General features: G+C 34.7%; 1 protein-coding gene across 3 annotated transcripts in view; it reads left to right on the top strand.

Moving 5' to 3' along the window:
* Positions 1–12,414, top strand: part of LRRC4C (leucine rich repeat containing 4C) — a 531,845-nt gene that overhangs the window by 225,230 nt on the left and 294,201 nt on the right. The gene's annotated exons all lie outside the window — the stretch shown is intronic.

Here is a 12,414-nt window from a genome sequence, read left to right as displayed (position 1 = left end):
AATGACTTAATTTATTTTAATTTAAGTTGTTTTTTTTCTTCTGTTGCAGTCAAAGAGGACATTCAAAGAACTTTCACTTTTAAAAGAAGTTGAATACTTTTAAGTCTACTTAAAACTTCTTTCTGCCTGCTTCTCCTACATATAATAAGAGTTACTAGAAACAGGTCTGTTCTGTCTTTTATGATTTTATTCTTGTACGACTCCAAGTCTCCTTGAGGTTTCACATTTATAGTAAACAATTATCTGTTTTGGTACTCTCTGATTCTTAATTGAAGATATACATGTACAAATTAATTAGACCTTATCTGGTTTTCACTAAGTGTAGAAATTTGTGACTATATCACCCTTACTCTAGGTATATAATACTTTGAGATTTTATCCATACAGGTAACTACATCACATGTAACTTACATGCTTCAAAAAGTGTCTGTATTTATCTTATATGTAGTTTGTCTTATAGCACTAGTATGGGTTTTATTTGATATATAAATCCCTACTGTGCAGTTGAACTTTATATATACATAAGCAGCAGTGTGATAACTATTGGACATACTGAGATGTTATAGTGAAGTGCAACTTACTGTTTTTTTAGTTTTTGTGATTTTCTTTGAAAAATATTTTTCAGATGTTTGTAGAGCCATATTTTTAAATTAGCACATATTGTTCTCAGTTTTCTTATAGTGGATTAGTGACTACAAAGTATTTCTCATGCTCCTTGTTGAAAAGTTTTGAATTGTCTTCCTTACAGACTTTGAAGTCAGCAAGCTGAATGTGTCAACTTGTGTTTCTCATGACATCCTAGAGAAAGGAAAATGTGTTTGCCTGAGTTATTGTCTGATCTGCTGGCTCTCAGATGATCTAGCTATGAGTTCGCAGTACATTTTTGCCCCTATTTTTCTTAATTCTATCAATCACTTTATCTCTTTATAGTACAATTTGTCCTTTGCTTTGCTTTGTTTATCCAGACAGGAGATGAGAATCACTCCAGCAGGGATGTTGCAGGCATAATATATCCCTCACAGAAAGGTGAGGCAGTTGCCTTTAGAGACATCAACTTCATTTCTATCCCCTGATATGGATCCAAGCAATTTTCCCTGTTCTAAAGCTGTTTGCTAATGCAATGCAGTAACTGATATTTCTGGCCTGAATTCACCCTTGCTGGAAATAATCACTTTGCTTTCAGTAGAGATATTTTAGGCATTGATTTAGTCATCTAACTTGTTAAATTATGCTTCTCTCTGTTTCTTTATTTCCTTCTTTCCCAAAATGTGAAATCTATAGTCTGTTCTTTAGATCAGAATTTTGTTTTCAATATGAAATACATGTTCTGGCTCCAGGGCACTGATAAACAGTAACAACAGTTTCTGTTATATTTTGGATGAATTAAGTATTTTTTTCTGCCATGGGTAGGAGAAGTTGAATATTAGAAGATCTACTGTTCTTAGTGTTTATACAAGAAGGTGTCGGTTTAATGATGCATAAGATACATACCTTTCATGTCAACAGACTCCAATAAGTGAAGACAGGTAGGACAGAAGAAGCGAAGATGGAAGTAGATTGTTCAGCTGACATCCAATGCATTTCAGAGAATCTGAGTTGTAATTGGGAGCTGACTAACTGAGAATTATTTTTTTTTCCTGTAAATACTTGACTTCCAGTGTTTGCTTGTGTTCTCTCAAAGCCACTTTGCCAGTTCTAGTAATGATCCATTACTCGCAAGGTCTATTCAACTGCTACTATGAAATATGTTTTACAAAGGATTGGGTATGCTATGTATCTGCACTTTTATCAATCCTTTGAAGAATAACAAGCCATTCAATGCATGTTGGAGTATCAGTTCAACATCTACAACATAGGAGTTTAAACAGGAGAAGATCAGTGTTAATATTTTATGCTCTATGTTGCTGTAGATTAGAACAAAGTTACAACAGCTATCCAGACTGTTGTGATCCTGCAGATTTCTGAGGTCTCTTTTGCGATTAGCTTTTTACAGTTCTGGACATTAGATATATGAGACTCATATGTTTGCAGATATATTCAGTGTTAATAATTACCTCCATGTACTTTTCATTTATATTGGATAAGAAAATAAATAACTGAAAGCATTATCAAAATTACACAGACCAAATTTTTTTTTATGATCCCATCCATGAAAATTAACTAAGACTAAGAATACCTAATGCAATATGTTTCTGGTTTTGTTAGCAGCAAAGCTTATACAAAACATAATGGAAGAATTTTGGTGAGTGAAGCTGAAAAGAGAAACACCAATTACTGATATACCATCCATAAGGCTAAGAACGCAGTCCATGCTTCAGGGCATGAGCTGATCGGTGTAAAACGCTTAGAATAAAACAATCTAAAAGTGGGGTTACTGAGGGAAGCGTATTCAATATCATTGCTTGATCTTCCAATGTTAATGACAGTTTTGAGGGCTTATATTAGGTGAATGCTCTGAAATGTCATTTCAGAATCTAAACATTGTCAAGAGTAGAGACTGTGCAACAGATGAAATGAGTAAACCAGGACCAGACAAAATTCATATAAGAACTCAGAAGGACAAAATAGCTGTGCTACACCCCACATAATCAAGAAGCATGGTTTGTATTCTCTTGCTCCTTACTGACAAGGCACAAATAGAAGGCTGTGAGGTGCAAAATTTGGAGAACTGTATGGGGCAAATTATTAAAAACTGCGTCAAAAAGAAGAGGCCTTCTGGATAAATAATCTTGAAAATCGTCCTAACTCCTGGAATCATGTTGTACAAACATAATAGAATTGTTTGATGGAAGAGTATCCTAGTTTATTTTAGGATTTCTTTATTTCTGTCCCCTAGAGGCTTTTGAGAAGATGGCAGAGGAAGTATGAGATTGGACTGCTCGCTACTTGTGCTCAACCTTATGAGACTAGCTTTTGGCTTCTGTCTGAACTAAACTAGAACCATTATAACTGATTTTTTATTCTCTTCTTATGGTACAGTATAAACTATAAATAAAATGCAAGCTAATGTTTATTCCTACAATATTGCATCTTATGTTCAATATGAGGAATTACCCTTTGGTGTAATTGCTAATTCCATTCTTTAGCACTTCATTTACACAGAAGGGCATTTAGTGTCTTGAATATGGAAGCTCCTAAAAGAGTTGTCATATCTAACAAATTATTTTGTTTTACTTATCATTTTTCACATTAGACCTAAAACATTTGTCAAAATAATGGCATCATGCATGCAGATTATTAAAAAAGTTATTTTTCTTAAGTATTTTTCTATTTTTATTCATCTTCTCTTTAGCATCATGCCTTTAGTACTACATGATGCTATGTAATAACTCCCTTTGAAGCATTCAGTACTTTGAAAACAGAACGGAGAGAAATAGGTCAGAAATATCATCAGGTATCTTCTGAGATATATTTGTTTAGAAACCGATCAGTACTGACAAAAAAATATAAAGCTTTTCCAGAAGGAGTTTTTTGATCCAACATGCATTTGTTTTTCTTTAGAGCTCAGTAAAACAACAGGTAAAACTAACAGAAGATTTACAGCTACAACTCTTTTCTTTAGCTATATTTTATGTGTGGTCTAAGGAATGGAAAAGTCATTTTGCTCAAAATAACATAGTATGAATCAAAACAGAATTGAAACCCATCCATCACTTTTGAACTCCTTGAAACACCACATTAGATGGCTGTAAACCTCGGAACTTCTGACATGCTGTGTAAATGCTGTTGCTTCCTGGTCTGTTTTCCTTTTTACTGTTAGGTATGAAATCATCATACCTAACAGATGATTTCACACTTGGCAAGTCTGGTCACTTGGAATAAAGTCCGTATCGGATCAGAATAGTTAAACAATTAATTACCACTGTCATTAATTAGAAACACAATATTTCCTTTTCACTTAATAGATTCTCATTTCTTTGATTTCCTTAGTCACTCATAAATATCTACTATTTTTAGAAAACAGTTTTCAACTAATGGCATTAAATGAACCATTGAAAACGAGCAATTTATTTCCTTCAGTTATTTGTTATTCACTGCTTGGAGTATGGATGGTCTGTGTATCACTTGTTATTTTTGAGTAGATAACTGAAAACTGTTACCTGGTGAATGATGAATGTGATGATGAAGAGTTAACTCTTGTTCTGATTTCCAGCTGCTACATTTTTCACTTCCTCATTTACATTTTCCTCATATGCTGTTCTTTATATGTTTTCGATTAAATATAGATATAAAAAATGACTTAGGAAGTGCACAGTTCTTTTACCAGTGGTGTGGGTTGAAGTGTTAGAGAAGTAGGTAAATGGCAGAGAAGATCGCTCTTGAAAAGACGAGGAGGAGCCAATAGAACTACAATTGATAGAAGTGTTTACAAGACAGCCCCTCCACTGGTAGCATACCTACCAGTGATAAGATGCGAGAACACACCCAGATGTTCTGGGCTATGGAGACTTATTTGAATAGCTGAGTTTGTATTTCACATGGAGCAAATCTACAGAATTGTATTCCTTTGTCATGCTGAGAATAAGCTTGCTTGTCAAAATGCTGCATCTGATCCTTTTCTTCTACATTCCCTATCTTTTTCTTCCCCTTGCTAAATATATATAAAAGTACATTTAATATACATCTGTTAAAAGTATTAGAGCTAGATTGACTTATTGGTTCATTGTCTACTACTGTAGATCTATTTTATCTGACATATGATAAATGCCAGATCTGGTAGACTGTCTGAGATGAATTGAAAAGAGAAGGGATTGTTTTCTTCCATTCTGCTGACACTAAAGTGTGTAACACTTCCATAGACCTCTTGGAAAGCTAACCTAAGGCATAACAGGTTACCAGTGATATCACAGTTTTCAGAGACTGAAGGCAAAATTATGTTAAAGGCAAAATGATAAATTATTCCACCTCTGCTGTGGAGGCAAGATAAGAAATATAGGTCAATATGGCACCATCAGATGCCTTTTGAGAAAAATCAGTAGTTGTACAGAAAATGGTAACAAAAGCATGTGACATTCAAAGATAAACCAGGGAGAGGAGGTCTAAATAAATTCACCACTATGCAACTGAATATTTCACAGATGGCCATGAAAATTGTAAAAATGGTGCAGACTTTTGAACAGTTGCTCAGATTTCTGTTTGGATTAAGAGTAATATTAAAGGTGTATCTCTTAGATTTCATTTGCATTTGAAGCCATTTTGGACTTTTGACTGCAGACACTGAATAACATTCCAGTAATCTAAAATTAAGGAAAATTGTTTTTTTTTAAAAAATCTCAAATTTACATGTTCAAAACCTAAAGGAACATTAGGTAGTTCTTAAGGTGTGAAAAGTAAATAGAGATGATTTTCAGGTGCCAGCTGAACAGCTGACAATATTATAACCTAGCAAAGACTATTCTTAAAATGTGCTTAATATAGAAATAATACCTATGAGAGCATGAGTTTTGTGTAGAGTGGACCTGTATTTGGAGTTGTAAAGACCCTCAGCTTGTAGAGAGGACACTGTACACCAATGTGATATGGTTATTTAGATCCTGTTGAGATTTTCCATGTTGAAACTGTGAATCTAGATTAGTTGGGAACCAAGCTTTCACCTTTCTACAGGAAAGAGGAGGGAGGAGTTCCTTTGCCTTCTCTGAAATCTTAGGACCTACGCTAAGTTGCTGTGAATCCTCAATAATGTCTTTAGCTGGATGTTTGCATGCTGCCCAGTCTTGAAAGATGAGACATCTGGCTCAGACAGAAGGCTTGGTGTTAATCCTTTCCTTTATTTCCTTGATCTTCTGTTTTCCCTGTTTCTGCTGTACTGTTTCTTCCAATGTACTCTGCAGGGAGGAGAGTTAACCACTGCAAAACAAAAGTTCAAAACCTGCTATGTGTAGTTGTTAAGTAATTGTGTCACAACTCACAGATGATTACCATCCATGCCAATTAGAATAAGATTGATCTTTTTTAAAATTATTATTATTATTATTATTTAGCTTGGGAAATTCTAAAAGAGCCAGCGCAAGATTTACTGTGCAAATGAGTTGCTTGCTTCTTTTTCTCTTCCTCATAGTTAAACCACACTGAAGAAACAATAAAGGTGTAGATTCACATTAAATTTTGAAATATGGGTCAGCATGTAATGTCTGGTACAATTGAATTCTCCATTAGCAAACTGGAGGCTTCATTTATACACTGAAAAATACAAAAACAAATTATGTGGGTGACTGCACAGAAATATTAGAGTGAAAAGATGGAAGGGTGCATCTGGGAGGTGCAATGAGGAAATACACATCATAAAATAATGTCTTCATTTTAATATTTCCACCTACACTCCATATGGTGGTACCATGTGTCTTTTTCTCATTTTTTGTTGGTCTTCATGGTTCCAAATTTTTGAGGAAAATGAATATTGAGGAGAATGAAAATATGAAGAAAAGCAACTTGCTATGCTTTCCTCTAAAGCTCTGCAGCTGTGGTGGCTCCTGCTGACAATGTGTGAGGAAAGTTAATGTCCAAATCTTTCAGCCCTTGAGCTTTGCATATTTTTATTTTTCTCCTCAAAGATAAAAGCAGACATGATAGTTTTCTGTGTTCTTTTTCTACTTGATGAAAAGCTGTAATAAAGCAGTAAAAATGCATGAATGGCCTACAAGCTGTAAAATAGAACAACTTTTAACAACAACAAAACAAACAAAACGAAAGAAAAAAAAACATACTTTGTGAAAACATACTTTGAAAAGTTTGTGGGAGAAGGTTTTGGTAACCTTTTGTTTCCTCAGTGCACTGGCTGCTAGTAAATGACCATCACTACTAGAATATTTCAAACTCTGCCATCTGTCTATTATACTATTACCAAAATATTTTGGCTGTAAAACTACAGTCTGGTGCTCAGATCCCAGTTTTAAAATAAATAAATAAATAAATAAATTTGGAAAAGAAACAGAACAACACTGAAGAGAATGTTAGGAGACGAAGAAAGAGAAAATGCTTGGGGAAAAAAAGTTAAAAATAAAGAAGCACAATGAAAAAAAATAGATGCATGAAGAAAAGGAAAAGAACTCTCAAATAATATATTCCTTGAATGAGAATAGCAGTCAGCTGGAGTGTCTCAAATCTCATCAGATAGATATGACTATTTTATTTTCCAGGATTAGGTTTGTCTGTTAAAAAGAAATCAGAAAAGCTGATTTACTGAAGCCATGCTCTCATGCTTGCTTTTTTCTGCTTTCCACCTCCAAGTAATTTTCTTCCTTCTTCTGTCTCAAGAAGTGAGTGTGTCATGGCTCTTCTGCAGTAGCTCCTCTCCTGTTTTCTTTTTTAAATTGTTAATATTTCATCAGAGTTTTTTGATGTTGATACTAATAAGTAAGAGAGAGAAAAAGAGAGACAACCCTCCCCCCCAAAATAGATAGCACTAATCCAAGTAAAAATCAATCTCAAATGCGAGTATCAGACTTCTAGAGTTCACCAGCATTTATTCCTGAACTTTTCTCTGGATTGTCACAGCAAATAAAATCTCACCATGAAATATATTTTGTTGTATATATATTTTGTGGTATATCTATTCTATTGAGGTGGTCTGTGTCTAAATTTCAGACTAAATAACGATTGTTTCAGAAATATATTCTTGAAATGTGAAGTGAGTAAAAAAAAAAAAATACTAGTAGCAGACTGAAGAAAAGTTTGATTCCGTCTTTGAGAAAAGAATTTAATATTTAAAAGAGAAGAACCCCATTCTCTTCTCTGGTATTATGTGCATTTTTATATTTCATTTGGAAAACCTTTCTGTTTTTTCAAATTCACAGATCCCAGGACTACTGTTTTCTATTCCTTTCCCCTACATTATTATTATATTGTCCCATTTCAGATGATGACTCCTTGAAGCTGCAGATCTAGTGTAAGTGATGCACTTCACAGAGTCTAGATATTAACAGATTTATTCTCGGTTCTGATGATAGATAAGAGGGACTAATTCAATATTAGTATGAAGAAAAGCTAGAGAAAACTACTGAATGGAAATATTTCAATACCTTTAAACCAACTATTCATCTCAAAACAAATATCTTAATATTTTTATTTGATGGAAATCTAAATAAACTGTAGGTAACCAAGTGTCTGAGCATACTGCCATCAACTGTATAGAAACAAATTGCTTATTGCTTTATTTTAGGTTTTGTAGTGCTGAAAGCTATAGTTAAGAGTTCCTTTTTTTAACTTGGTTTGTTAGATATAGGGCTACTGTAAGAGCTGGATCCATTAAATCCTTAGTATTAAGTGATATGTATTCAGTATTCTTACAAATGCACCAAATGATTGCTGACTTTTATGTAATATCATTCCTTAATATATAATGTCAGGACAGATTAAAAAAAAAAGTGAATGCCGAGTTAGTTCCTTTAGCGACTTTCTTCTATGCTTTTCATCAAGTGTTGACACTGCTATTAGGAAGTCACATGTTGCCCATGTTAACGTGCTTTTCTTAAATATTTTAATAATGTAATTCTACTTGATTCTCTTGAATTAGGGTAAAACTACTTACAATGTGTGTCAACTAAGAAATATAATCTAACTTGCTAGGGGGTGTCGCAACACTTCATAGATGACATTACAGGGATTTATGGCATAGAAAGGAGGTGAGAATCCTCTGACACTCTTCTAAGGAAAATATCTTGAACAGCCAGAACCTGCTGGGAAATGAGCAAATATAAATGATACGGGAGACATGAAGCTGGATTAGCAGATTTAAAGGGATTTATAATGAAATAAAAGAGAAGAAAGCTAACATCTTAGGGATTTTTTTTCTCCTAAACATGATTACAGCCACACTTCCTTTTTGCTAATATTACTTCATTCAATATTTCTGTGCTATGTAAAATATTTTTAATAACATTACAATACACCCATTTTCTTCTAAAAGCTGTGTCCAAATAAAATTAATGGCATGGTTTTAATTGGAAAGAAAAATAAAAACAAAAAAAATAAGGAAACTTTGTAGGTCATTTAATAGTAACTTGTTCTAATTTTCAATCTGTGTAACAAAGAATTTCTGGTTTAGAGTTTTAGATCTTGTGTTTGTTGAGACACTAGTTTTACAGACTAGTATATGGTTTACTTTAGTGACACTACTTATGTATACTCGGGTATAAAATTAGTTCCCACATGAGCTAATGTCAATCTGGAACTTTCTTCAGAAACAAAAATAACAAACGTAGCAAAACAACCTGCTAGACTTCCCTTAAGCATTTACAGAGGAGAAATTATAATAATCAATGCAGTATTTATACTCAGTAGGATTTTGACTGAGGAACTGAAACATAACACTGGCTTCCAGTGTTTGATTTCTGATCTCTAGCATGCCCTATCTTCTTGGCCTCGTAGATGGGCCCATGCAGCTATACAGCCCAGTGCAGTTTCAGCAGCTATGTTACTGAAATATGGAGGTTTTCTTTTCGTATGAAGGTGTCACACTCCAATTATAGGAGGGAGAGAAAGTTCTTTGATATATGTGTACCCAATGGCATGATGAAGACACATTGGGTCAAATGTTATCCTGACCAGTTTATTCCAAATCCTAGTTGCTTAAGGAGATGGGGAAGGGAAGACGGGCAATAGAAAAGAGATAGGAAATAAAAGCAAGGAGTCTTTGTAAAAGCAAGAGAGGCACCACCATGGGTCCAGTGTTGTTCGTTGCATGTCTGTTGATCTCAAGAACTCATCTGGTCACTGCAGGGGATGGGAGAAAAACAGAAAACTTTGCTCCATAGCAGCAAGCAGGCCCCAGGGGGTTCTTTCCTAAGAGGTCTTTTATCTCTTAGGGAATTCCTTACAATCATAAGCAGAAGTACTGTGGCATGGTGACATGCATCACTTGTCCCCCTAGCTAATTCGCAGGTGTCAGAGTCTTGTCACCAAAAAGGCATCACGAAGCAAGCTGTGAGCCAGAAAAAAATGAGGGGTTCAGAAAACCATCTTTCTCAGAGGGCTGCTTTAATGTAATACTTCCTATTTTATTATGCTGGCCCATGATGTCAGAATTGTACACTTTGATCTTTGTAAACATTCAACAAATGTTGATGAATATCAGTGAGTGCTATTTTTTCCTCATGGAGGAATTCAATGACACACCTTTGTTGGCACTTCCATGTCAGACGCCAATTTGTCAGACTGCCCCTCTGCTGCCATTTCTCACACAGCAACAAATTGCAATGGAATATTGATGGAAAGATTCAATTCTACTGCAATACCACCAACATCCACCTCTGATGGATATAAATGAATATTTTTTATTTTTTTTGTACCCCTTGATGTACTTTAGCCTGCAGAAAATTTAATTTGAAACAGTGGTTCTTGTTATTTTCAGCACAAACAATAGGAAAATGTTTTTTATTAATTTAGTTTAGCAGTTTGTTGTACTTTTAAGCCTGTACTGTGTACCATTTCATCCTCCAGAGCAGATCTTAATTGACATAGAGATGAAGATAGGGCCACCACCTTGCATAATTTTGTTATGGTTCACAGTATTTAGGGTTTTTCTTCAGATACTGACTGCCTGCTTACTAAAATGCTATGAGAATAACAGCAAAAAATTATAAAATAAAAATAAAAAAATTGTAGTGCTTTTAATTAGAAGTGTGGGTTTGATAACTGAAAGATGTGAGCTTGGTAACTTCAGGGTTGTTTTAAAATTTGAGTGGTGAACTTCTTGTGTAGCCAATAGAGTACGTGTGTTTTTTCTCTTTTCAAGTTGAGCAGTCGCATGTAGGTAATCGCATGTAGGTAATCTATTCTGCCTTGAAGTTCATTTCTGCCAAGGTACTGTTTATATAAACTGGTTTAATGAATTACTTACATACACCTGGCAATGTATTTTTTAAAGCATCTTTTTTCAACTAAATAAAATGTAATTCACTTAAATAAATCCCAAATATGATGTTGCCCCTCTCTTAAGCTCCTTCCTGCTCCAGCTGCATTGTGACCTTAATCTTCCAGTTGTAATGAGTGTGCAAGAGCTTGTTTCATAACTTTCTGAGTACTGAGTTTTGAATTGTTTTTTTAATTAGCATTTTAATTGCTCATCAAAGTAGTTGAAAACTGTGTTGGAAAATTGGTGTGTTTACTAATCCCTTTGGTACCAGCCAACATTAAGCTTTTCCAAAGTCAAATGTGTGACTGTGATAGTAGCAACTTCCTTTGCTGACATAGTGCAAAAGACTTGGTGGGCCAAGATGTTATTACCATGCCTTGCAATCTGCCTCTCCTTGTGATAGAGGGAAAAAATATGTAATTCTGTGCATAGCTACTTATGTAAACTTTGCTTTGAGGTTTCTTATCAAAGCCAGGCTTTGCTTGTTGCAAGCATACAAGATGAGTTTTAAGTGGTTAATGCTGATAGGAAGCTTTATTTGTCCATACTTTTAGACAGTGTGTTCAGTTTTGCTTGTCCCACTTCTAATATGTGATCTCTGGAAACTATGCTGAGGCTCAGCTCTGGGAGCTGTGGAGAAAAGACACAGAATAGACAAGGATTCAAATAGGCTGGGTGATATTAAGCCGCAATCTGCACTAAAAGACTGTGAAATGAGTGCTTAGCTGTTGCCTATACAAACTGCCTGGGCTCTCCCACTGATTTTTACAGGAAGTAATGAAGTAACATTACTATTCAGTTTGTCTTATCTTCCTTTGAAAATTCTCTCAAAAATCCTTGTTGTGTATTTTACCTTGCAATTAACATACCCTTCTCCAGTTGAGATACCTGCTGGGAGGATCCCAGCAGGGAGCTCAGTAAGTATATCTAATATCTATTTTCACTTAAATTTATAGTTTCAAAGCATTCATGTCCTGGGACTTTCCCTTTCTACTTGTGCAAACACAGTCACATTCATTGTTCTTTGGTATAAAAATGGTCACCTGAAAAGAAATGAAATGAGCCCACTCTTTTACGAATGTATCTTTTCCCTTTAATCCCCTGTAGAGGTTTTAATGTTTGAAAAACAATCCATGTAACTTGTGTACTTGAAGATATTGACAAATTATTCTGATTTTCAGAGCTACTAGTTAGTGACACCAGTTGGAGTTGGTGGAACTTGTTTTAAGCTCGTATGTGTCATGTTAAGAATCTATTTATTATTCATTTTAAGAGATAGATCTTAATCTTTTTTGGCAACTTAGTTCCTGAACGGGAGAGAAATTGCTGATTGAGTAAGAGACAAAATAAATGAGTCCTTGCACTCAATTCTATGAACATTCCAAACTCTTCAGAAGACTTAGGAAAAACGTATTAGGGATTTTATGCTGTTGTTTATTGGTAAGGTTAGATTAATTACTTGCTGAGCTTGCAGCTGATATGAAATTTGGCTGATTGTCACTGAACAGCCTTAAGAGGGGAAACTGCACTGGCTGTTGCTTTAGAAGTTAAAAAGGGAAATC

Source organism: Meleagris gallopavo, chromosome 5 (assembly GCF_000146605.3).
Source record: "Meleagris gallopavo isolate NT-WF06-2002-E0010 breed Aviagen turkey brand Nicholas breeding stock chromosome 5, Turkey_5.1, whole genome shotgun sequence".
In the NCBI taxonomy this organism is placed as follows: domain Eukaryota; kingdom Metazoa; phylum Chordata; class Aves; order Galliformes; family Phasianidae; genus Meleagris; species Meleagris gallopavo.
Note: the sequence above shows the minus strand (reverse complement) of the source record. Positions and strands in the feature narration are given on the sequence as shown.